A 27,276-nucleotide genomic window follows, 5' to 3' on the forward strand; every position below is an offset into this window, starting at 1 on the left:
TGATTTCAATTTACTGCTACACCGCAAGTCTCTCTAAGTAACAGAGGAAATAAATAATCATTCTATAACAGGAAAACCACCTATCCTTAACATCAACAAAAAAGGTTATAATAATTATGGGGGACTTAAGTGGGATGAAATTGTGAACTAAAAATCAAAACAAGCAGCATTAATATTCTGAATCCAAAAATGAGCTCATAGAATTCTTTTTTGGTTTATTCTTCCACTGAACTATGAACCAAACAAAAGTTTTGAGGTTTTGTCTCTTTGTTTTTCATGTCTTAGTGAAACAAAATGAACGGAATTTATAGAATTTCTAAAATGATTCACTTAGAACACAGCTAGAATAGCATTTTCATTCCAGTATTTCCAATTATATATAATATCATCAGGATATGTAAATAAACATACATATATAGATGTTTGTGTGTGAATGGTATGTGTTTGTGTGTATGTGTATATACCACATGGATATTAGATATTTGAAAATTGATTTTGAGAGAGTACAAATTGGTAGCCATATTTATCTCTTTTTATCACATTTTGATAAATGACATACATGTAAATAGTTTTTTAAAGAGCCTGGTACATTGTTGGTCCTTAATTCATGATAGTTATGTTCTCCTTTCGTATACTGATTAAGAAAGGGGGTGGGGATCTTTACTTGTATTAATGCTGTGCTCATCAAAATTGTTGAATGCCTGCTATATACTGTCTTGCTAAATAATGTCTTTCATTTGCTCTTTTAAAATGGATGTTGCAATTCTCAATTTAAAGAAGAAGGAAGACAGACTTAGTAAAAATGACTTGCCTACTTGCCCACAGCTAGACAGTGGTGAAGGCAGTAAGGATTCAAATTTGTACCCAGGGATTCTGACTCCTGTTATGAATTGAATTTTGGCCTCTCAAAAATATATATTTAAGTCTCAACCCCTAGGACCTCACAATGTAACTTTATTTAGAAATAGGGTAGTTGCAGATGTAAGGACCTTGAAGTTATGAACATAATTTTACTATAAAATTTCCTGTGGCTTTTCTCCTGTTCTCCCTCGCCGCCTTCCTCCTTCTTCACACCGGCAAACATTTATTGAGAGCTTAGGAATTGCCAGGCACTGAGTGAAGCACTATACAAATGTTTCTAGACTTATGATAGGGTTATGTCTTGATAAACCTATCAAAGTTAAAAATATCATTAAGTCAAAAATACATTTAATACACCTAACCTACCATGGCAGTGGTTCACTGCCACTGCCCAGCATCACAAAGAGTATGGTATCACATATCACTAGATCAAAATTCAAAATTCGAAGCACAGTTTCTACTGAATGTATATTGCTTTACCACCATCATAAAGTCAAAAAATAGTAAGTTAAACCATTAGAAGTCAGGGAGCATCTGTATACACATTATTTGATTTCATTCCAGCAACAGCCTAAAGAGAATTATACAATTATTATCTTCACTTTATAGATACAGAAACTGAGACAGAAAGTTTAAGTTTAACTAGCTGAAGGTCATATATAAAGTAAGGTATGGAGCCAAGATTCAAAGCTATATCTATCTGAGATTAGAGACCATATTCAAAAACATCTTTTTTGCACTGCATTGTTCCAGTTCAGTTTAGTATCCTGATAATACATGATTCAATATCTATACATTTGGATAAAGCATGCTAAAGTACCAAGAAGAATGGCTATGAAATTTATTTCCTAATAAATAGAATACGATGCAGCTTTATAGAATAGAAAGTAGAACCACCTCTTACGTTGCACTCAGTACGATGTTAGATGAAACTTACATTTCTCATTTAATTTTCAAAATATATTTTAGCTCTATTTTATAGATAAAGTACAAAGGCTAAAAGGACCAATAAAATCACAGAAGATCAGAGAGACTGTAAGTGAGAGGGCTGAGATTCAAATCAAAACTTTCAGTTTCCCCAGAAAAAGATGAGAAGCTTGGTGTGCTATTTCTTTCTTTTCTCCATCCCCTTTTCCATATATATCTCTCTAACTGTTGTTCTTCCAATTAGCTTCTTTACTCTTTTTATTTTCTCAGAGCTTTCTAAAGTCACACCGTTTGCTTTCCACAGATGCCACAATATGAAGAATTGAGAAGGATGTCCATAAAAGTTAATCTGGAAAAAGATGCCCAGCATAGAAGGCTGAGGCTGTGAATCTCCTGTAAGAACACAGACATCAGCATTACTTTCTGCAAGGCATTTGGAGGGGACCCACAAAAAACTATTTGCATAAGTAACAAAGATTATCTTGTCTCTGAAATCTGTTTTCCCTTCTACTACATTCCTTTTTCAAAAAGAAAGAAAGAAAGAAAGAAAGAAAGAAAGAAAGAAAGAAAGAAAGAAAGAAAGAAAGAAAGAAAAAAAGAAAAAAAGGCTAGGTATCATGGGTAAAATGAAAGATAAACCCATTTGGGTATATAATGGATCCCTCGTCAATAAAATAATGACTACTAGTAAACTAATAAACTACTAAAGTTATCTTGGAGTTAATTATTCAGGGTCTTGGAAAATAACTAAAAAGCTGGAGAGGAAGGAACTGAAGACTCTAGAGATAGTTCCAGGTTGAGTTAGAAATAGAACAGAGGCTGAGAAATATAACTGCAGTTCTTCTGTGCCCTAAAGTATCATTGTGTTACAATCAAAACTGTGTATCTCCAAAATTTATATGTTGAAATTCTTCCCCCCACCCCACCTCCAATGATGCTATTTGGAGATGTGGCCTTTGAAAGGTAATTAGATTTAGATGAGGTCATGAGAGTGGGGTCCTCATGATAGGATTAGTGCCCTTATAAGAAGAGACACAGAGCTTACTTCCACCCCCCCCCCTTTTCATTCACATATGGACACTACAAGGTGGCCATTTGTAAGCCAGGAAGAGAATCTTCACCAGAACCCAATGATGCTGGCACCTTAATCTTGGACTCCTCAGCCTCCATAACTGTGATAAATAAATATCTGTTCTTTAAGCCACTCAGTCTATGGGATGATGAAAATGTTCTATATCTATGCTGTTCAATATTATAGTCACTAGTCACACATGACTATTAAACACTTGAAATGTGGCTAGTGTAACTGAAGAACAGAATTTTTTTGTCTGATTCAATTTTATCTGATTTAAATGTATACAGTCACATATGCCTAGTCATTACCACACTGCGCAGTGCAACTCTAAAGAGCAAGGCTACACAAGAGATATACTGAATGATTTCTTAGAACAGACTTGGGGTCTTAGATTTAGTCCCAAGGGACCAAGATTTGCACACAGAGTGTGTATTGGAGGGTGCCCTCAAGCTCAACACCTGACTTGAAATGAAAGAAATATGACTGGGCAGAGAGAGGAGTTGGATTGCAGTGCTGAGCCCACCAGAGCTCCAGTGCCAAGATGGCCCTTCAAAGGTGTCCTGCCCTGGGGAAAGGGGGATGGGCCTTTACATCCCCTACTGTTCCCCACTACTTTGACCTATCATTGATTGAGGTTTGTCCCCAGTAAGGTCCATAACTTAAGCAAGAATGTTATCTTCCCCTAAGGGCATTTCCTAAAAGTGACTCAACTGAGAATTGTCATCTGCCAACATTCCCATCAATTAGAGGGAATGTTTGTCTCAGTTGAGAAAGGAAAATCTGGGCTTTAGAGATGCCATCAACTGCACTTGACTTAAAATTCTATTAGTTTATCTCCATAAACACATTCTTTTCTGTCAGATCTTATGTCCCAGTTTTTCATTCATAAAAACATGTCACCATAAGGGCATCGAGTGTATACTGCTACACAGGTTTACATCCAAGGCAAGTATTTTGCAGAACACATTGAAAAAAGAAAAAGATCACTTCCTGTTTCAGATTTTTTTTTTTTTTAATTATCAATGGATAAAAGGGACACTGTTTTGGAAAAATTTTGCTAAGCAGTTGAGAGTACCAGATTTTAGTGTTCTGCCTATTTATTCTATTCATTAAATGTTAAAAGGGATCAAAATAAATCAACTAAAACAAGCTTTTCACTTTAAAGATTGGGAAATTGAAGCCTGGAAATATAAACAGAAGTGTTCAAAATTTTTTCATTCAATGTGTTATTTATTGAGTTTCAAGAGACTGCTAAATACCAGGAACAAAACAATTAAGACATGAGTCTTACATCTGAGGAGTTCTAGTTTAGGAGAAAGTTAAGACAACAACTGAATTATAATATAATGTGGTAACTGCCCTGTATGTAGTACATTGAATTGTAGCACCCCCAAAGATATTTCTAACCTGATTTCTCAGAATGTGACTTCTTTTGGAATAAGAGTGTTTGTAGCATAATTAAATGCAGGATCTCTATATGAGATCATCCTGGATTTAGGTGGACTGTAAATCCAATAATGAATATCCCTATAAAAGACAAAAAGGAAGACACATGAAGATACAGGGAAGAAGTCCATGTGAAGACAGAGGAAGAGATTGGTTATACTTTGCAAGCCAAGAAAAGCCAGGAGCCACTGAAAGCTGGAAGACACAATGAAGGATCCTCCCCTGCAGCCTTCAGAAGGAGCATGAGTCTGCCAACACCTTGATTTTGGACTTCAGGTCTCCAAAACTATGATAGAATAAATTTCTGTTGTTTCAAGTCACCAAGATGTTTAAATTTGTTGTAACAGCCCTCGGAAACCAACAGATGCTCTATTATAGGAACATGAGCCAAATACACAGGGAAATAAAGTTGAACCAAACTCTGTTTGGGACCAACGTGGTTATTCAAAGGATTTGATTTGATCTAGAACTTTAAGCAAAAGTATTTGCAAGGTGAAGTTAGTTTAATGTTAAATTACTGTGCTATTTTTGAGCTGGAAACAGAGTTGGCAGTGATAACGATGTTTGGATAACAATAAGCCCAGTACAGTGACCTTAACTTATGGAAAGTTTATTTTAAGGATACACTTGGGAATGAGTAAAGAAGGATCTCAGTCATATGGCCCAAACCCACAATAACCCAGGCAAAGCCAAACATCCAGTCTGAGGAGGAGAAGGAAGAACAGTAGAATGAAGGCCCGAGCTTGGACCAAGCAGGTCATTTGGAACGGAGAGTTGCTCTAGGAATCTTGGCAGCAGAAGTTCTGAGTTTTCACTGTAGCTCTCCATCATTAATTCAACTCTGCCTCCGTGTCTATCCACTTGCTTTTTTGTTAACAATTTGCTGATCCCCTTTTCCCCATACAGTCTAGCAAACACTCCAGTAAGGGAATCACATTGGCTTACCTAATAATCATCATTGACCCTTGGGCAATATTTTTCTACCAAGCTATGTCACAGGCTACTGGCCAGGCTATTACACCTTTCAAAGGCTGTCTCTCAGGAAAAGAAAATAGGTGGGACAATCCTAAGTGAGGTCGTTTGGGTGACAGTCTTTTCAAAGGACATTTGTAAAATGGTTATAAAAGGCCTCATATGTTTATCTAAAGATTCTAATTGCATTCTTTGGATAGCAATTAAAAGATGCTTTTACACAAGAAAGTATCATAAATTGTTTTGCTCTTTGTGAAGACAACTATAGGACCTGTGAAGAGAAAACACTCAAATGCAATGAAACTGGTGGTCAAGAGGCTTTGCAAGAGTTCAAGCTAGTCAAGGGCATAGGTACAAACTATAGCCCAGTGTTTTTCTACTATCCACGCTTTGGTGGTTTCACATAAGCTAACTCAACTATCTCGCAGACAGATCATTTGAGAAAGTCTACCTTCATCTTTGCTTTTATCCAGTTATTTAGCAACAATTCAACAGTAGAAAAGGGGATGTGGTGATTTAGGGCTCAGGATGGTAATCCTCTACACTAGCAAAACACACACACACACACACACACACACACACACACACACACAAACTTGCCCCTCCTATCTAGGATTTTAACAGCTTGAGTTACATAAATGTGTTCTGCTTCAGAAAAGCAAAGCATCGACCAGAACACCTTCCACGAAATGGCTATGTAATAAAGATTAAGAATAGAGCAAATCTATATCTGAGGTAAAAGACAGCCTCAGATATTTATTATTGCCATATTCCTTCTGCTTTACTTTTTTTCTTTTTAATTGAGATATAGCTTTGAGTTCCGAGAGTTTTAATCACATCATTATCAAGTCACATTGAAGAGGGGGAGAGCAAAGGATGGCAAGAGTTGGGGGAGTCTGGATCCCCATATATAAGAAGCATAGAGCAGAAAACAAAGTCTAATGTCATCCAGGCATCTTCTGTCTTACATTTCAAAGTGTCGCTTAAGCAAACAAATACAACTATTCTTAAGCAATGGAAAAGACAAAAAGCAAAGCAGGTTGGGTTTTTTGTTTTTTTGTTTTTCAGTTCCACTTTTTTTCATATCTCAGTTTGTTTCCTAATAGCACCTTTGACAAGTAACATGCTTTTCCACTTTTGATCAAAATCACTAAATAATAGACAGCTCTCCTTTCCTTTATCACCTTGTTCTGTTGATGGTGCCCCAGGAGATTTTTTTTTTTTTTTTTTTTTTTAATTCTCAAATAAAATGATCAAAGGCCACAACTAAATGGGAGATGTTTTATAATGAAGAATTACACCAAGATCATTTCATTAACCCTTCATTGCCCTCAAGTCTGATTTAACCTTCTCAAAAAAGAACATAATTGAAAATATAGGAAATCTATAGCAACAAATGACAAAACTTGAGGAGAGATGCTTATACGGTATGTGATGGAAAAATGCACCTTGAGGGGCACTGCTTGACCTTTTCAAGAAATCAGTAGTCATGATTATGTACTAGAGGCACACTGAGTTTCCAAAGAGACTAAAGAAAGAAGAGACAAGAACAGCATATTACCGTCAAATGCACTTATGCTCCATTTATAATGAACATTTTGGCTAGTTAATAAGAGCAAGTCAGGTGGAAAGTCTGGATTCAAATTTCTCATTGTGCATTACCTATCCCATCACATGTCCTCCTATGATAAATGGAGATTATGCCAGTTACTAATCCATAGAGGACTGTGAGGATGAAATACACTACTGTATATAAGGCTTTAAGCAGAGGGTCTAGCACATAGTAGACCCCTAAAAAAATATTAGCTCTTCAAATTAAGGTAGACAAACCACTTCCCTTGCACTAAAAAATTATTATATTAGTAATGTACGGTATAAAGATTCCAGAATATATTAGTTTTCTTTGATTAATTTATTTAGTGAATTTTGATCCTAGGTAAATTTATTTATTTCCTCAATCATTATCCATTATGGTATAACATTATACAAATATTCCTGCCCTCTGTTGTCTCCTAAAGAAGGAGGATGCTATTATTATTATCTGTTTCATGTTAATCTATGAGTAAAAGGCAAAAATAATGCTTATCTCATTCAATTTTAGAATTCATCAACCATAGGAAGATTTAGTAGTTTAGTTTATTGGGAAAACTTGTTCCTATTAGTCAAAGAGACTTGGGTCTAATATCTCATTTATTTATTAATATTAACATATGCACTTTCTAATTGGGTCTCATTTTCTTCATTTATTAAGTTGAAGTAATAATACCTATATGATAGTGTTAACAGGAAGATTAACTATAACATTTTATAAAATTTTATTTTGAAATAATATTAAACTTAATAGAGTTGTAAAAATGATAGTGTTCCTTCATTCAGCTTCTTCTTATGTTAGCACCTTATATAACCATAGAATAATGATCAAGATCATACATTCGCATTAATATGATAATTCATTCAGACTACACACACACACACACACACACACACACACACACACATAAAATTCCAAATCTAAATTTGTATGCCTATCCATCTTTATATATTTCTTAAAATATGCAAATTCATACTGATTCCTGTTATCCTCTAAAGGATTCCAATCCAGTACCACAGAGTTCAATCTAACATTTCTCCTTTTCTAATTTATAACTCCTTTATTTCCAACAATGAGAAGTGTGGCCCTCATTAGTCACAATACATGTACTTATTTGTTCAATCCTTGCATACACACAGGATTGCTACTTCTCTGAAAACCAAATTTACAAAATAGAGGACAATACTTGGGTATATTTTCTTTTTGTCTTTAGCCTTATATATTCAAAATTCTATTTTCCAAAATTATTTAAATGAGTTATTTTCTTCTCTTACTTATTTCATTGTACTTATATCATTTATTTGTAATGGAGTTGGATTCATCTGTTTGTATTCCATTTTGGGTAACCTTGGCAATTCGATTGAATTTACTCATTCAATCATTTTTAGGTCTGTTTTAAGGATTAGAACTATAGCAAATGCTACACTCAGAGAAGAATGTTTCCCCCTTCATTTTTTTATCCTATTTCCCAATCCTTCTTTCGCCCCAATCCTACTTTCTCCTTTTAGGTAACCAATCTCATTTGTTTCTGGTTTATCCTTCCTGTACTTATTTTTACACAAATAATCAGATACATGTATATTTTATAACCTTTTTTCTTACATAAAAATAGTATACCATACTACTCATATGTGCTTTTTTTTTGGGGGGGGGGTTGCTTAACAATATATCCAAGAAATTCCCATCACTTCACAGAGATCTTTCTCATTCTTAGTGATATCTGCTTAGCTCTCTATTGTAAGGATAAATCATAGTTTATTCAATTCCTTTCTTATGCATGGGTATTGGGTTTATTTCCAATATTTTGCATTTATAAAAAATGCTGCAATTAGTACCTTGTTATGTATTTTTGTATTATTGGCCTTATTATAATATTTTAAAGTTTCTGCTACATCGTAAAAATTATTAACTCTTCAAGGGCCTAAACCCTGACCTGAGCTACATTCCAGAAGGAAATCATTATTAACTATGCATGGCAGGTGTATAAAGAGGAAAAAGAAGAAATGTCCTAGATTTAAAAAGCTTGGAAATCAGGAGATGATCCAAAGTACTGTCTATTGGGGAGAAAGAGAAGGACTCAACTCAACATAAAGAATCCGTAGTCAGCTGAATCAAGATGTTTCAAGAGAGAAAAATCAGAGTCAGAGAAAAAGAGTTTGAGGCCACTATGCATGGCGTCCTTTACAGGGAATGGAGAACACGCTATCAAAGTTGTCAAAAGGAAGTAAATGACTCTCCTTGCAGAAAGCCTGGCAAGTGTTTTTTTGTTTGTTTGTTTTTGTTTTTGTTTTGAAAAAAATTAACTTCCCCAAGCTGTTATTTATGGAAATGTAATAGACAGAAGCTACAGGAGGTAAAATGATAACTTGTTCTAGGTCTGACATTTCTTGTAAATGCTTCTGAGGCTTCTTGACCCAAGTTGATCTGTTTGAGAATTCTCCCTTAAGACAATGCTCCAATTTTTATAATTTCAAATTGATACATATTAAAAAGAATAATTTCTGGCTGTGTAACCATTTCTTTTAACTTTATCCTGATTTCCCTTAAGTCAAAAAGATCTTAAAAGTTCATTAATGTAACAAAGGAAAACAGGGCATTGCTGAAATTATCATTATGGCATGCAAGAATTCCTCCCACTAGGTGAAAGAGGTGTTTGAGGTACCAATAAATACATTCAGCCTCCTTGCCCAAATTCCGAAATAATTGAAAGAAAGGCATAGACAGCACAAAACAGCAGTTTTAATTTTTTTTAAAGAAAAGCAAAACTAACAAAAAACCTGGATTGGAGAATGTGATTAAATGTAATTTAATATCTGTGACACAATGATCGTCTTAATGCTCCATCTCCATCACAGGAGAAATAGGAAAATCAAAAGCTTCCTTTTGTGGGTCTAACAGAAAATGGAAGCTTCCTGCTGGGCTCAATCCCAAAATGGAGAGCAGGAAGATTGCAACTGAGCACATTCAGGTAGGTACAGCTTCCAAATTCACCAATCAAATATGTTACTTCTGTTTCCATGTTCAGGCTGATGAAAGATGGGGGAAAAGGCTAGAGCTTCTCTGCATGCAGAAATCAATGATGGGAAAATGCTATTCTCTAATACTGCAAACCCATTATCACCATTGGGAAAATAACTCACCATATACACACTTCCAAAGTGAGACAGTAGAGCTACCTTCATACTCCAGATGCATTTTTTAAAGGCATGTTTATTTTTTGTCTTCTGAAGGGGCCCTATATTAGGACCCTGCATTTACTTGCATATTTTGCTGAATCAGTACCATGTGGGTTCTGATCACAGAAGAATGCTTGGTGGTAAAGCTCTAAACTTAGCAAGGGTCCTGAGGCTCCCTATCCTTGATAATTAAACACCCCAGGCTCTTATTGCTTCTGTATTTTTTTATTTTTTGGTTTTGGTATTTTTAATCCGATGCTGGTTTTACATCTCGAATTAATTATTCTTCCAAAGCTCCTTGATTTGTTTGTCTCATGCAGGGAGAGACAGGTATGAGAGTTAATTAAATATCTTCTTGTCAGACAGATGATGAAATCTTCAGTGCCACTGGTTCCGGGTGTGTGTGTGTGCGTGTGTGCGTGTGTGTGTGTGTGTGTGTGTGTGTGTGTATGCGTATGTGTGTTTTTAAGTTCTTAACATTCTTCTGCAAAGAAAATGAAAGATAGTATTAGCCTCCTTATTTATTTTAATGGCTGGGTGAACTTTGGAAAAGACCAGAATATAGCCACACAGAAGCAAAGCAGCAGCAAGGGTCTAATTGGGTGGTGTATCTGACAGTGCTCATAAGTAATTAGGGCTATCTATGTCATTGCCAAAACCTCTCTCCCTGGTTCTGCACTAAATGCCAGACCTCCAGATTTCTTTCATTGTATCCTTCGTGCTGATAGGGATGGATACAGTCCATTGCTTACAAGAATACAGAAGCTATTGGAGAGAAGTGTGTTGGTACAAGAAGAACAAGATTACAAAAGGAAATATCTTGGTGAGGGAAATGGAGTAAGTGATTGGGATACTGGAAGGGCTTAAATGTCATCTGAGAAGAGAGCACTTTTTTTAAACTTTATGTGCAACAAATTTCCAGGTCTTTTATATCTATAGTCGCATGTATTGTTTCTTTAATTTAGTTTATTTATTTTAAAAAGAGTGTTTATGTTGTCATTGGAGAGCAGATAGGTAAGAGGAAGAAATATCAGATTTAGGATTCTTTGAAATTATTTCTAATATTATTTAAGAGATGATCTCTTGTTTCTAGGAAGTTAAATCATGGTTTATCACAGGTAGCCAGAGATATATATAAGCTATGTGTACTTATCTTTTTCAAAAAACAACATAATTATTTAAAATAAGTTATTTACTGTTTTGAAATCTCTAAGAAAAGGTGTCTCATTTCTTCATTTGAATAATGGGGAATGTTTTTTCCAAATCATGAAACAAATAATGAAATCCTCAGAAGGCCCATGGCTGCCTTATCTGGTATCACTTCCCTCACTCATATGATTATATTCTGGGACTTATCATCCACGTGTCTTGACAATATTTGCTAATGTTTTACCCTGAGGATATTCCTCTAAACTTGCCCCCAGAGCTCACACCTTTCATTGTTTAACCAAAAGAGCACCTGCATCACATAGTTTTGCTTATTCATTCTAGCTAGAAGTCATCTTTCTTCAAACACCTACAATCCGTGGCTCAATTTCACTCAAAATACTTTTTACACATTGCCTTTAATAACTATTTTGGTGCACTCTATATTTTCTCTAGTACATATAGTTTTTAAGAATATGCGCACTGTCATATAAATTCAACATTTATTGAACTAAGTCCTGATCTCATGGAACTTATTTCTAATTGGAGGTGGGGATGGGGAAGATAGAAAAATAAAGAATAAACATATTAGTACATGGGAATATTGTCTGATAAACAAACAAACAAACAAACAAACAGTGATATGAAAGAGAGTAACCTGAGGAGGAGGAGTTTTATGGCAGAGAAAGTAGGTAGTATGTAGATAGAATAGTATGGGAAGGCCACTTTGATGTTCAAGCTGAGGCCTGAGTAAAAAAAAGGACAGAGGGTGCCAATATCTGGGATCAGGTGTTTTTAGAGAAAGAAACAGAAAGAGCAAGCCCTTTAGATAATCATGAGCTTGGAATGCACAACAAAGAAAATAAAAAATGTGTGTGGCTAGGCATCATTAGGTGATGAAAATCCTTGAGGGCTATGAAAAGGATGCTCTTAAGCAGAGGGATTACACAGCTCAATTTCCATTGTTAAAGATCATTCCAGATGCTGTGTAGAGGAGGACCATAAGGGAGCCGGAAAGACAGGAGGAAGATCAGTCATGAGAATAAGGCATTAGTCCAGGTGAGAGTGGATGAGGCTTGGACCAGGCTTAGTTGACGAATAAATAAATGAGTGACTAAGTAAATGAAATAAAGAGGAAAGCTTCATGGCATGAGGATATCTCTCCATTTTGGAAATCTTTTATAAATCAAGAAAATGTGAGGCAACACTACTTCTAACCCTTACCCTAACCCTAACATAAACTAAAGGGATGAACAGAGGAAATTATTCTGAGAAAAAGCCTTATTCCCTTTTAAACATTTTCATATAGACTTGTACATTTTTAGAGATGGACCAAAGACTCTGGAACTCGATGGAGCAGAAACACAAATTCCATGTCTCAACTAACATTCTTCCAAATAAGAAGTGCTCCTCCCTTTTTATGGTTGAGCAAAACTAAATCAGAAAAAGGGAATCTAGAAAGATCCAGTGTTGAATGAATTAGGCCAGAAAGTACAGGAATGAAGAGAATCTACGTCTCATTATCCTATAATGTCCCTAATTGCATCAGTTGTAGACCCTTGATATACCCACCTCAGCACTCCAGTACTGACATACCTTGTTCTACCCTGATACCTTGAAATTTTGTGCCACCTTGAAAAATCTTTTCTGTGTTTACTTATGAACTTTTACCTCCATAAATTAAGTGAAATATTCAGGAAAGCACAGACTGGGTCTTTTAATAGCTTTACACTCTCAGCACGTACAGGTCATACATAAAATTGGTCAATTAATGTTTGGTGGTGCTATGAATGACAAAACTGCTTCCCACTCCTAAAATGACCACTGCCTGGACGTGGTTTCATGGGGAAGTTACCTGATAAAGAAATCCTTACTGGGTAATCTCAAATCCCACCCAGCAGGGAAGTTCTTTCCATGGAATTGTAGCAAGGGCCCTCCTGCTCAGGAATTCTGACCCTGCCCATTGATCTTATTTACATGGAGATTTTTTGACATCCCTTCTCTGCCCAAGGGCAGTAACAGGTTGATATGCTAACAGCTGGTTCTTTCTTGTGCCTGCACTACTATTCATTCCAAAGAAGAAAGTGGCTCTGTCAGTGAAAGACAAATTTATTTCTTTTGCATTACCCAGTAAAAATAAGATGAGCCAAGCCACTTAACTGCTTTAAAGCTGTGGCATTCCATAACCCTGACTGCTCCTTCAACCTGAGCTGAACCTGCAGTGACCTCGAGGTGAAGATTTTCATTGGCTCTTCCTAAATGCCTAATCCTTGATTCACCCAGGATCTTGAATGTTTGCTTTGCAAATAGAAATGTCAAAAGGTCTATATGTAAATTTACATTGAGTGACCCAGCAGAAAAATTTTGGCTAAGAATGTATTTGGGGAATAGTTGAAAACTTGGAATCAATTGGAGAGGTTTGAATAACTATAAAAGATGACCTTGGTTTCCTAAAAAGCACTTCTCTCCACCCTCTAGGTCTCACCTTTCAGACGTTCTGTGCCCTACTTTGAGCCGGAGGTTGAGCAGCCCCATTTACTCTGTTTTGGGACAGCATGATGAGAATGAGCCCAGAGACAGAGACTTTTAAAGATGTTTTATTAATGTGTCCCTTGACTGTTCATTTGCTAAGGGTTTACAAATGCTTTATCAATTATTAATGCTCTTGATACCTAGCTTTAAAAAAAATCCCTAAAGTTGGGAAGGATATGGACATTGAATAATTCACACCCAATGCCACTTCTACTAAAACCAATGCCTTTTAACAGATGAGGCCAGAGTAATCTGAATTTAATTTGTTTTCTCTGGGTTTGTTTCCTTTTCATTCCTCTAAGAATGGGGACTATACCTTGAAAAACAAGGCATATCATCTAGTTGTTAAAATTTAAAATTGGGAGCCAGAACTTTCAGGGTTTGGAGCTAATATTTCTCCTGACCTTGGGTAATAGCTGGAAAGTCATTAAATAGGTCTCTCTTTTTGACATTTTCCGATTTCTCTGGTTTTATTCTGCTACTCATTTCTGAATGAATTATTGAAGATGAATTTAACCAACCACCCATTAGTTTGCACTTTTCTCACTCTTCATATATCACTTTGGCCTTGCTCTTTTTTCTTGTAAAGATTAAAACTAGACTAGTTCTGCATTCTGACTCTCAGTAGATGTTTATTCTGATTCCTCACTACCTCACACATCCATTTTATTGTTTCTAACAAAATGCAGTTAGAAATCAAAATGTATTTTACATTTTATGTGTGTATGGATTTTTCAAGGTCAAGAATCACAGTGCATTTTCAGATAGATCAACTTTAAGACAGAAGAAATTTAGAGTAGAAAAGCATTTAAGATGGGCAGCAAACAGTGAACCAAGATGAAACCTGTTGGTCAGAGTCCCCTTCTTTTTGAGGTGTGAGATGTAGGCTTGGGAAAACTAATAGCCAGGTTATTAATTTGTGAAATTGGTCTAGGTAAGCAAGCTAGAAAATCCAAGACAATGGGTGTATTCCAGAAGACACAATCTGGACAAAAAGACATAAAAAACAATAGATCTCAGGTAGAAGGCAAGAATTCGCAAAACAGGTATTCTTGCATTTTAGTTCTTAAATATCAGAATTTGTTTGATAAGACACCAACAAGTAAGTAGCTGGAGATGTAAAGAATTAAGATTGAACATGGTGAGGTAGGGAGCTAGAGAGAATTGCCATATACCTGGTAGATCCTATAGACTGGTCTAGAATTGCTTTCAGTAGTCTAGAAAGAATTTCAAGAAGATAATTCCATGTGTGTCTATTTTAGTACCAACTCCAAGGCAAGGTAGAAGTATAGACCTGTGGGATGACTTATAGACCCAGCCACAATAGACACCTGACGTTGGGTCTGAAATACCTGTACCTGTGTCCCAGCACCAACATGGTACGCTTCTCTGTCCAACTGATTAAATCCCTCTTTATATGGATGACTGGCCTAACACTGAAGTTGAAATTGATCTTTCTGAGTTGGGAATTGGATTATCATTTGTATCTCCAAAGAACTTTATTTCTGCTCTCATTTCTCTGCACTTATACCAGGTTTCCATTAACTTCTCTCCTTGCTAATCCTTGAAAAAAAATCTTTCTCAGAATGCCATGTGACTCATAGACCTAGACAGTCAACATTGACTATTCTTGATGAATAAACTCCAATACCAAGTTGAAGGATGACTAGCAACAAATTAAATGCTAAGCTGCATAACAAGTTGGGGTTGAGACTGCTACTGTCAGTTGTGCTCCTATGGGATCGATTCTGGAAGACTGAGTCTTTGTCAGTCACAATCCCAACAGGAAACTTATGGCACACTGAAATTAGGATATTTCAGGAAGAATTCATTCTCAGAGCACTCCTTCCAATAGTACGGAGGAAGATAAAATCACAATGTGAAATTTAGTAATTCAGGGCTTATCTCTCATAAGCACAAAGGTATAAGGTAAACAAGTAGTTCCTGAAACCAGAAAAGTGGTGTGATGTTGTTGTCTACCTTGAGAGGAACAGTACTTCCATGGAAGAATGTAGCTGTCTATCCTTACTCACAAGGTTGATTGCAGGAAGGAAGTTAAGAGAAGTAATACCCTGACCTCACCCTCCTCCTGTTGCAGAAAAGTTGCGAAAATTAGACCTGAGAAAAAATAAGCAGCAGTTGGAGAGTTGGAGAACTCAGGTTTATTACGCTGGCTGGCACTAGTGGTCCCAGAGGAGCGAGCTTTGAAGATCTGGGCCCAGAGCTCAGTTGCAACATTCCTTATATAGAACTTATTTGGCATGAGCTGATTGGTTAATTTGTCTTCAGATGGTTACAAAGCACAGGAGTTTCTATGGGTTGCAGGCAGTTACAAAGAGTTACAAAGCACAGAAGTTGCTAGGGGGTATAGGTAGTTACATTTGTTGCTTAGACAGAACAAGCCAAAGGGAAGATGAGTCTTTAGTTAATTTTGAGTACAGCCTATACAGCAAACATCTCTACAGAAGCAGAACAAAGAGCTGATTAGCCTTTTGAGTGAAAATTCCTCTTCACTCCCTCCTTTGATCTCTAAATAGGATCCTCATTGGCTGAATGTACTTGAAAGCCAGAGGATATGGAAATCCACTCATGTAGTCCTTACAGCTCACATCCATCCCCCTGCCACTATCACCATGGCAACCCAATGAGCCAATAGTAGATCTGGAAAGGCAAAAGGAAGGGAGCCAACACAAATCCAAATCCATTGGGAAGGGAGCCAACACAAATCCAAATCCATTGTTGAGATTCATCAATTAATCAACCATGAGTAGGATTCAAGGAACTTAAAGGGAGAAAATTCAAAAACTAATATCAGTGTCCATTTACTCTGCTCTAAATCATACATAACAAGCATAGTCAACAGAACAGGTGAAACTATAATCAATATCTCTGTAATTCAAGTGTCATCAAACTATAATCCATGGACCAAATCCAGCCCATGCATATTTTTGTAAAGTTTTATTGGAACACTGTCATGCCTATTTGTTTACATAGTGTTTTTGGCTGTTTTTATGACACATCTCCAGATGAGTAGTTGCAACAGTGACCATACAGCCAACAAAGGCAAACATAAATAATCTCTTGACTTTCATGGAAAAAGTTTGCTGATCTGAAAAAGTAGAATATGTAAACATCCTCTATTGTATGTAGGGTTAGCAGTGTTAAGAAGGGGTAGGCAGTAGTTTCCTATCCTTTCTCCCCTATATGCCTTTCTAATATATACTTCTATAATCCTTATACAACATTTGCTTTATTTTCATCTTTCAAACACCACAGGTCTCTTCTTTTCCAAACTGGATATCTATTAAGTAATGATTAGGTTGAAAGATGTTACAGTATAACAATATTGTATCCTTAAGAAGCCTATAAAAATAACAATAATAATAATAATAATAACAAAGAAATACAATTGACAATTAAACAACTCAGAGTTTAGTGCACCAACCTCCCACACAGTCAAAAGTCTGCACATAACTTTTGGCTGCCCCCAAATGTAGTTGTTCCTCAGTATCCACAGGAGATTAGTTCCAGGATCCCCATGGATACGAAAATGCACAGGTGCTCAAATTCCCTATATATAACATAGATCAATGCACATAGTCTGCCTTCCGCATCTGAGGACTCCCAATCTTGGACTGAAAATGTGCAGATATTTGTTGAAAAAAAAAAAATTTGTATATAAGTGAGCCCACACATTTCAAATTCATGTTGTTCAAGGCTCAACTGTACCTACGATGTTTTCTGTGCGCTAGGCTCTATGCTAAATGCTTTAATATAGAATAAATCATTCAAACCTTAAAATAAGTTTATGAATAGTTACTTTTATTATCATCATTGCCATTTTATAGATGAGGAAATAGCAGAGCAGAGGGGTTTAGTAATGGGCCCAAGCTCAAGAAGCTGGTAAGTGACTGAGCTAGAATTCAAACCCAGGTAGTCTGTCTCCAAAGTTTCTGTTCATATCCACTACACAGTGCTACTTTTGCTTTTGAACTCTATGATATCCAAAAAATCATGAAACAGTATGTCCTGATAAAGGACGTTTTAGCTTATTGAAAAGTAGAACATACCAAATGAGAATTACAATTTTTAAATTTCTTTATAATGGAATCAGCACCCAAATTATTCCACTTACCTAAATTAATCATTTAAAAGGTGTATCTAGAGTTCACAGTTATGAATGATAAAAATCAGCAACTAACTTGGCAAAAAAATGAAGTCTTGGCAAATAGAACTTTCTAATAAAGGAAAATAGAGCCGTAAAACAGAGGATGAAAACATGACAAATGTTTTTATGATATTCCCTTAATAATAACATACAGTAGGGTAGAGAGGAGTATATATGGACAAATGACTGAATCTAAAATTAGTTATGTAAAGAAGATAAGGGAGTTTCTTTCGGAAATACACAAGTATATTCCAAAACCATGCATTTAGGTAATTCATGCAGTATTCTTGTCAGCTCTCTTTTTCTCCTAGTCTTATTTAGGCTGAAACAAATGATGTGCATGCATCATTTTCCCTGAAGCTCTCTCAAAAATGTCTATCACAAAGCAGTTGCCAAACTTTTCTTTCCAGTATCTGATTTTAATTGGTTCACCTCTTGTCACTGAGAAACCACTTTGTTTGGAATTTTCAAGATACCGTCTTTCCTGCTCAAATATAATTAATGTCTTTTGTGCTACGGCAGCAACAACAACAACAAAAAATAACATTTTTCTTGCTGTTCTGAAATTACCAGCTTAGTACTGAGAATTAAAGATGTATACTTAAAATGCCTGCAATTGAAAAGGAAATATTTTCTGGATGAACTGAATTTTTATTTGTTTTTACTTGTATGATATTTAATATCCCCTACTCTTATTTTATCAGTGAATTATAGCAGAGTGCTGGAAATGATTTCCTACATAGCATTTCAGACCCCATCCCTGAATTCAGAAAGCACTTCATCTAAACCATCTCAGAGATATCCATTCGTTTTTTCTTTCATTTAGTAAATATTTATTGAATGCTTACCACAGGCCAAATACCCTGTCCAGCCCTGGCAACACAAAGATTAGAAGACAATGCCTCTTCTCTGGATGGGTTCACTCTCTGAAAAAGAAGACAGGTACAAAGAAAGAAAAAAAGAAATAAACACATTATGATGAGCACTTGCAGACAGCCTAAGGACCTCAGAGGACACAATGGTTATTTTGCCTCAGGGAGTCAGGAGAGGCTTCACTAGGGAGGTGACATTTAAAGATGTCCAGGTAAGGTCATTCACACTTTCTTTAAATTTTAAATTATATACTTAAAATCAAATGATAGAATAGGAAAAATATTTAAATTTTAAAAATTAAAAATACATATTTAGAAAAAGGTTGACTAAAGGAATGACATTTATGTTTGTGGCAATCACTAGAAAGTAGAACTCATTATGAAGTAGGTACATTTTGTTCTAGCAAGTGCTTACAATGTTTTTTTTTAATTGCTATTCGAAATCAGTGTTTTGTCCTGAATCAACCTTATTTTCTGTCTCTGACATGGACACTGAAAGATGTGGATTTACTCTCGGCTCTCTATTCTATTCCTCTGCTCAACTGTTTATCTCTAAATTCACAATCTTTCTTCATTACAACAGCTTTATAAATAGTCCTGATATCTGGTAAGGCAAGAACCATTCCCGCTTCTTCAGAAGTTCTGGGCTATTCTTGGCCTTTTGCTCTTCCAGATAAATTTTACAATCATATTATCTTGCCCATATCAAGTCTATAAAATGTTTTCAGGAATTATTTATAATTTGATCTAATACATGGGTAAACTTGATTAGAATTTGTATTATTGCAATATTCTTCTCCATGAAAATTATACATGTATTTCCATTTATTTACATCTCTTTGAATATCTCTTAGTACAGTTTTATAATTCTCCTGTCCCTCCTCTTTTCTTCTCTTTTCCTTGCTTCTCTTTAGAATTCTGAAAGTAACTTCAAGACACCAGAGATTCTGCAGCCACATTTACACACCTGATCCCCCAGAGCCCAGCTTTCTGCAAATTCTTCAATTCAGTTTAAGTCCATGCTCTATCGTTTTCTTCTGAAGTCTTCCCTGGTAAATGTTAGCCCACTATGATCACATTTTCCCTCTTGTTCCCTTCTATGCATATTGTCACTAGACTTCAGTTTGCAATTGTTATGAGGCCTTTTCATTGATCGTTAGTTGCATATTCTTTAGTTGTTTCCTGTAACATGTTTTGTCTCCCTAAGCCAACTCTCTACTTTGTAATTCCTCCACTGGGTTTAGTAAAGGGCTTGACATTAGTTAGGCTGGCATTCAAAATAGTTTATTCAAGGAACAAAAGGCTCCAACAAATGGTTCTTTTATCCAAAAAGTCTCTCATTTTTAGAGTCAATCTCACTTCCTGATGAATCATAAGGAAAGAAAGCTCTCCCTCTCACTGTTGTTAGTTCCTCTTCTAAGCTTGTCAACATGGCTTTCTTCACACTAAAGAAAAATAATCTATCATTTAGTATCAAACTATTTGCTTTTCAAATTGAATATATCAGAATAATAAATCATAAAGAAAGGCCATGAATCAAAAATGCCACGTGAACATATCCTATATATTTTTTTCCTCAGCACAGTCCAAAGTGACTGCTATAGTAGAATGAATCATCAGATAATCAACACGAAGGCCTCATTTAAGTTCATTATTCATAGCAAAAGGCTGGCTTTAAGTCCTGACATACTTCAGAACTTTGGTTTCCAGAGATATGTCAGACTAACCTGTATAAATGACATGAGTCATCCCTAAACTGGCCTCAACCTTACAAGACAGCTGCGTCCACTGCACAAATCCTCTAAACCACCTTCTTCCTTGGGTTTGCCACTGTTTAGGGTGGTCGTTCTGTGCCTTGGTTGAGCAGCACTGCTCCCTACTGAGATGTTCTTTATTTACCTCTCTGCCAAATCGAATAATCCAGTTATTATTATTTTTTAAGAGTCCAATCTCCTCCTAATGGAAGAAAGAGAGTTGATTCATATAGTTGGTTATTTAGCATACATTACCAAAAGTCCAGTTTGTCTGGAACAGTGTGTTTGGTGCTGAGGAAAGATGGGGGGGGGGCACCAAGTCAGATCTGCCCATAATGACCTACACTGCAGGTGAAGTGTAAAAGGAAAGAAAACCCTATACATGTGGATGATTAAATGAAACGCAACAGATGTCACAAAGTAGTACAGAAGGTTGCTGCCTCCCATCTTTGAGAACAGACCCTCAGAGCAGTACACACTCAGTGGGTAACAAAAAGTGCTATGGAAGCAAGAAACTTGGGAGAAGGGTATTGTCTTTGTGGACAGGAGACCACGATTCCAGTTTTATCCATACCACAATCTAGCTCAGTGACAGGATAGCATGCTCTTCTCTATAAGTCAGTTTTCTCATATGTACAATGATAGAAATTTAGGTAATGATTTCTAACTTTACCTTAACTTAGTCTTTTTATGACTCTATGAAGCCACATCATAAAGTCAACCTCTGTAAAGAAAATGGAACTATCGATGCTGCATTCCTCACCATTAATTCTGTATTAAATAAATCGTGGCTATGATGAACCAGCTGGCAAATGCCAACTCTAAATCTTGGTAATTGTTTAAGGTAGTAAACTTTTATTTGGAGTCCAGTAACTGAGGCATAAATGTGCAGTATTCACAGACTTTACAAGAGATAAAAAAATAATGTAAAAAGTATAAACTTTGAATAAATTTACTTGTCCTCATAAAAAAGTGTTAATTTTAACATATATTTTTAACATAAAGCCTTTGCCTTGTTCTTGAAATCAAAAGGGATTTTTTTCAGAAAAATTAAAATACCATTGATTTAAAATTTCATCTTGATGCATGTCCATATTTTATACAATAACTCCATATTACTTTAGTAATGATAAAACATTTTAGATTTTTTTATTTTAAAAATAAGTATATTTGTAAGGAGTTTTTTAATGAGTCTAATATTAGTGAACTGATAGTGAACGATGCCTCCAAGTTTCTGGAACTACCATACCAAAACCAAACAACCAGTGAGCCTTCAGTCCTGAATCCACCCTCATCCAGTCTATGCAGCACATGAAGTCTCTGACTTCCGGATCTGCCATCACCCCATCAGAACGAGAAGTGCGCTGGCCACTAAACCCAGTGCCTATTCACATCAAGGTGACTGCAAAACTAATATGTATCTTCCTTTCTAGAAGATACTCCCATTATTCTTTTCCCCAATGATCATCTCCATATTTCTTTGAAGCCCACCCCAGTCTTGTCTTCTACCCCCTCCCCAAATCTCCCAAACTCTCCCTCTATAAAACTACACCTCATTGACCGACTTTTTTCAATCTTTAAACTTTTCTCATTATCTTACTGACACTTGCCAATATTTTGAGGGTTCTACTTTCTCTATACCCTCTGAGGGGATGGCAGTCTATTTTCTCATATCTTATATCTTTGAACTAGAGATGGATCTAGACTCATCTGTGCTACCCTTTGCTGCTTTCAGATCAGCATCTTACCAATATAATTATAAAAGCCTATCCCTTTGAGGCTCACGAAACTCAGTTATATCATCCTCTTTGACTTTGTACTATTATCATTTATCATGCCCCTGATAACTCCTTCTCATTCATCAAACACTTTGGTATCTGGGACAACCTTCCCCCCTCCCCGCACACACACACCCTACTCTAAGCACTGTGTTCATTCAAAACAACATTAGCATTCATTTCCCTGACTCATCCAAACTTGGCTCTCAGTTCCCCACCTCATTTCCAAGGACATTCTCCCCCATGCCTTGGCAATTTCATTATTCATTACTGCTCCACCCACAAACTTCAGTTTAAACATGTCATTTAAACCAGAGCCTTGTTCTTTATACAGTTTGCTTCTTTGGCAACTACCAACTACTTTGAACAATTCTCTTCCTGGATTGCTTTAACTCTGAGAAAGACATCTAGTTTCCCTCTAATATCTAGGGTTCCCCTCTTCTCAGTAACAAAACATGAATGTTATCTTCACACATGAACACCTGGAATAAATATCAAATTTCTCAACTTCTCCCTTAGCTAGTGGTGACTATGTGACTATTCATTGCAATTTCAGGTAGTGGATTTAGAGGAAGAATACATGTCTTGTTTGTTCATTCCTCTTTCCAACTTGTTAAAAAGTAGACATAATGGCTAGAGATGCAGAAAGCCTTTTGTCTCATAGAGTGACCTTGGGAAAGGAAGCCACATACAGCTGATGTATTAGATAGGACAGTGAGAAGCACAGTAATGGTCATAAATGGACTGTCCCTAAACTAATTGAAAATTGAGAGAAAGAAAATTTCTTTCTGAATTAAGCTACTGTTATTGTTATTGTGGGTTTGTTTTGTTTTGGTTTGATTTTGGTTACTCATAGTTGAACTTAATCATAGCTAATATACCAATTATTCCTTCTCTCCATGCCTATCTCTGAAAAGCTGAGCACTCATATTAGAAAACATGAACAACACAAAAGATGACTTTCATTGTAAATTGGTGCTGTAACTTCACATGATTTTTCAACACTATTCAAAAGTCATTCCATATCTCTCCTGTCAACTTACTCCAACTTACTCAATAAATAGTCCAAGACTATTTCACACCTTCTCTACCTCTTTAAACTGTCCATTTACTTTTACTTCCTAATTTTCCAATAAAATATAATCCATTGGATAGAAACTTTTTCATTTTTAAGATTTCAAACAAATAAATCTACCTTATCTGTCACTCTTCTATGGAAGGTTAATTCCTCAAATTAAGATCTCAAGAAAAATTCACTGTCAATATTGCTTCTATTGGACACTTAGCCTCTCAATCTCAAATAGATTCTTTCCAATGTTTTTGTTGTTAATATGAGTAGTGTTATTATTTCAAGCATTTGTCTTTTTGAAATGGAAACCATACATAGTCATATCCTTATCACTCACTATAAGCTACCACTTTTTCGCTCTTCTCTACCTATCTCCTCCAATTTAGTTAAATTTGTTTTTTAAAAAAGCAGATACTTATTTTCCTGCTCTCACCTTTCCCTCCCACCTCCAAACATTAAAGATGGAATCTAACCCATCATTCCACTGAAAGAACTCTTACTAATGACACAATTGGCTGCCATGTCACTATGATCACCAGAGAGTTTTCAGTCCTCATCTTACTTGACTTCCTGGTAGTATTAAGTATTGATGTCTACTTTGTCCATCTTGAAACATGATTTTCCCTTAGTTTTTGTGGGCCAACTGTATCCTGTTTTTCCTTCTATATTTTTGACAACTCCATTCTCTTCCCTTGTTTACTTATGTTCATCTATGAGACATTAAACGCTGGAGTTTTTCAAGACTCTTTCCTAGTCTTTTTTCTTCCTAGGGAATTTTATTCAAAATCATAGTTAAACTTACCACCTAAATGCAGATAGTTCATTAATTTATGTATCTAGCAAAGTTCTCTCTTTAGATTTCCAAAACCCATTTGAGTTGATATATTTCAGTCCCTTAGAAATATATTGTGCAAAGGGTTTATTAATCTTTTTATCTAGACTGTAGCAAAATTCTCTGATACCTAGGTAATTATCAATAAATATACACTGAATTGATGCATAAATGTCAAAAGTATCTTCCTCCTATGAACACTGTCCAGAAAAAGTTTGACTATCTTGTTTTCTTTTGATTTTTTTCCTCCATGAAACCTCCTATAATATGCAAAGGTTTTCAAAATCATTTTATTGACCTTATAGCTAAACTTAAAATTGGATAATTTTTAACAAAAACATAGAAGTGTGAAAATATTTGATGGTTCATTACTTGTATTATGTATGTGTGAACAACAAAAGTTTTCTTTCCTTTCCTTTGTTCCTTTTTTCCCTCTTCTTCCTCAACATCAAAAATACCTTCCTTAGAGGGGAAAAAGACTCCCTTTTAATGGGGAAAGTCAAAGAATGTATGCATTAGGAGTGTGAGAAAGGTCATGATGATCCTTTATATCTGGGCGGGTGGCCAGATGTTTGTGGGATTCTACAGATGCTCCATGTACCTGAAGGGAATAAATGAAGTGCAGCATGTGGTGCTGCCCCATTCAGTGTCTTAGCCATGCCTAGAAAGCATAATGAAGTCTTGCAAAGGAGAGCAGTATTCTTAGTTATCTAACCCTGAATGAGATAAGAAATAACACTGTTGAGAAGTACTGCAACTAGGGCTCGCTATATATGATTAATTGACAAATGAGGGATAAAAACAATAAGTGTTAATCTTAGAGAAGAAATATTCATGGAGTGGAGAGAAATCAGATGGTTTTGTGAATGAAAGGCTAAGCATTGACAGATGGATTTTGCTAGATTGAGAGAATTAGGAAGAACATTATAAGCAGGAGAAGTAGTGAGAAACACAGGTCTGAAAGAACATATTTTTAAGGGCAAGTCTGCCTGGATTTAAGAATTGACATGAGAGATCATGGAAGATCTAAATTTAGGAATTATCCTATTGACAGGAGGATTTATTAAACATTTGACTAAGGATATTTTGGGGATGTGAACTTTCTCAAAGTCATTCAAAAAAGAATAAAGCAGGCAAAGAATATAGACAGAACTGGAGGAATTTCAACCTTTATTTCAGTAAAATGTGTCCAATAAACTGAAAAGAGGAAGAAATTAATATTTATTGAGTATGTAGTATGATTAGATTACATTACATATTTTATATACAATATTAAATTTTATCTGTAGAAAAAAATTTAAAATGTATCAATTTTTATCACTCATTTAAGATAAACAATGGATATTTGAGTTAAGTTGTTAAGAGATCACAAATGTAGTAAGTAGTCAACTGAAGATTTGAACCTGGGTGTGTAGGATTATTAAACATTTATTCTCCTACAGTGTAGCATATCTTTGCTAATAGAAAAGTGAAAAGAGAGAAACAAATGAAGTTTGTATTATAAAATCAAACATGAAAAAACTTGGAAAATGTTTGAAAATTAATCTAAAAGAAAAGTAAAGTTGATAGACAATTTTTCAGTGATATTTTGAGCCTTAATGACTAAAAGAGAAACAGGAAAGCCTTTTTCTTTTTTAAATTAGGAAATGATAAACTAGATTTTAGATATGTTACACATAATGTGATGGAGGTACATCTCATTAAGTGGAAGAGGCATAGCAGGACAGATAAAAAGTCGAGATATTAAATTAGGAGTTATATAGCTAAGGATAGCCATTAGAACCTTGCTCCAATGTCCCATTGCTGCCCACTTCTTTAATAATTTATTAAATTCCCAGCTATTGAGTTAGCTCTACCTTGCAGAATAGGTCTCTCAAGTTGCCTTCTAACCAGGAATCATGGTTCATAGCCCCAAAAATTTAATATTGAGCTAGACTTTTGCTGATTTTGCTCTAATCTGTTGCCTCTGAACTTTTGCTATTTCTTAAAACAAATCTTTGTTTTTCATCCCACTTCTAGTAACTGATTTCTGTTTCTCTTATCTGAGCCCAAGCTGTTACTCCAGTTTTGTACAGGACTCCCACATTTTCCTGTGTCATGGAATTTATATCCTTCTCATTCTGTGCTTTCAGAATCAGATAGTCTGCACTAAATTCAGACAAGTAAGCTGTGATGTTAACATATGGAGCCAGTCCTTGCTGCCTATCTTACTGTCAGCAGTTTTCTGTTCCTATGAAGGACCATATACTGGATTATTTCTACTAGATCTTACATGCTACACTAGCTCCATCTTTTAAAAACAAAACAGAAGAAACAAAGAAACGAACAAAAACTCTGTTCTTGACTCCACTTTAGCTATAACCCTTTGTAGCAAGTAGTTTTTATATACAATAATAAAAAAAGACTCAAATTTCTATAGAAACAACTTCATCTTGTTCTCTGACCAGCCAATATCTGCAGGAAGGCATGGACTAAGGTTCTTTACTTTGATATGAAGAATAGGAGGAGTGTCCAGACTGGGAAATCATAGGACTTTAATTAAGATAGTGGAGCTCTGGCACCAAATTCCCAGCACAATTTCAATCAGTCTATTATCAGGAGACATCGCAATCACTGCAGGTGTTCCGGCAGTCCCAGACAACCACAGAATGCAGAATTATTCCCGCCTATATTTGAACAGGAGTGGATAACTGCTATGTGGTGGCAAACTGCATCTAGGACTTGGACAAATGTGGATCATATAGTTAGAACTTTGGAACTACCAACATGACAGTTACACAGGTCATTTTATTAACCTTGAAATAATGGCACTACAATTTATACCACTGAAAATTTTGGACTCTGTGCATTGGAATATGGTAGAATTTTCTGAAGACATGCTCTGTTTCCATCACTGTTTGACCCTCTATAATCTGGTTTACACTCTCTCACTTCACTGAAACTGCTTTTGTCAAGGTCACCAATGATAACTATAGTGTTAAATCAACTGTACAAATTATTTGTCTTTATTTTCCTTGACCTACATTCAATATATTCTTTTTTCCTAACACACTCTTATCTTGGCTTCCATGACAACA

At 35.7% G+C, this 27,276-nt stretch overlaps 1 long non-coding RNA gene across 1 annotated transcript in view; it reads right to left on the bottom strand.

The window, feature by feature from the left end:
• LOC107504273 overlaps positions 1-27,276 on the bottom strand; it is a 101,456-nt gene that overhangs the window by 61,205 nt on the left and 12,975 nt on the right. The window contains exon 2 of the long non-coding RNA XR_001595446.2: positions 18,743-18,820. This is a non-coding gene — a long non-coding RNA (uncharacterized LOC107504273). The remainder of the gene's footprint in view (positions 1-18,742; positions 18,821-27,276) is intronic.

The sequence above is a fragment of the Rousettus aegyptiacus genome, unplaced genomic scaffold (assembly GCF_014176215.1).
Source record: "Rousettus aegyptiacus isolate mRouAeg1 unplaced genomic scaffold, mRouAeg1.p scaffold_m13_p_11, whole genome shotgun sequence".
Taxonomy (NCBI): domain Eukaryota; kingdom Metazoa; phylum Chordata; class Mammalia; order Chiroptera; family Pteropodidae; genus Rousettus; species Rousettus aegyptiacus.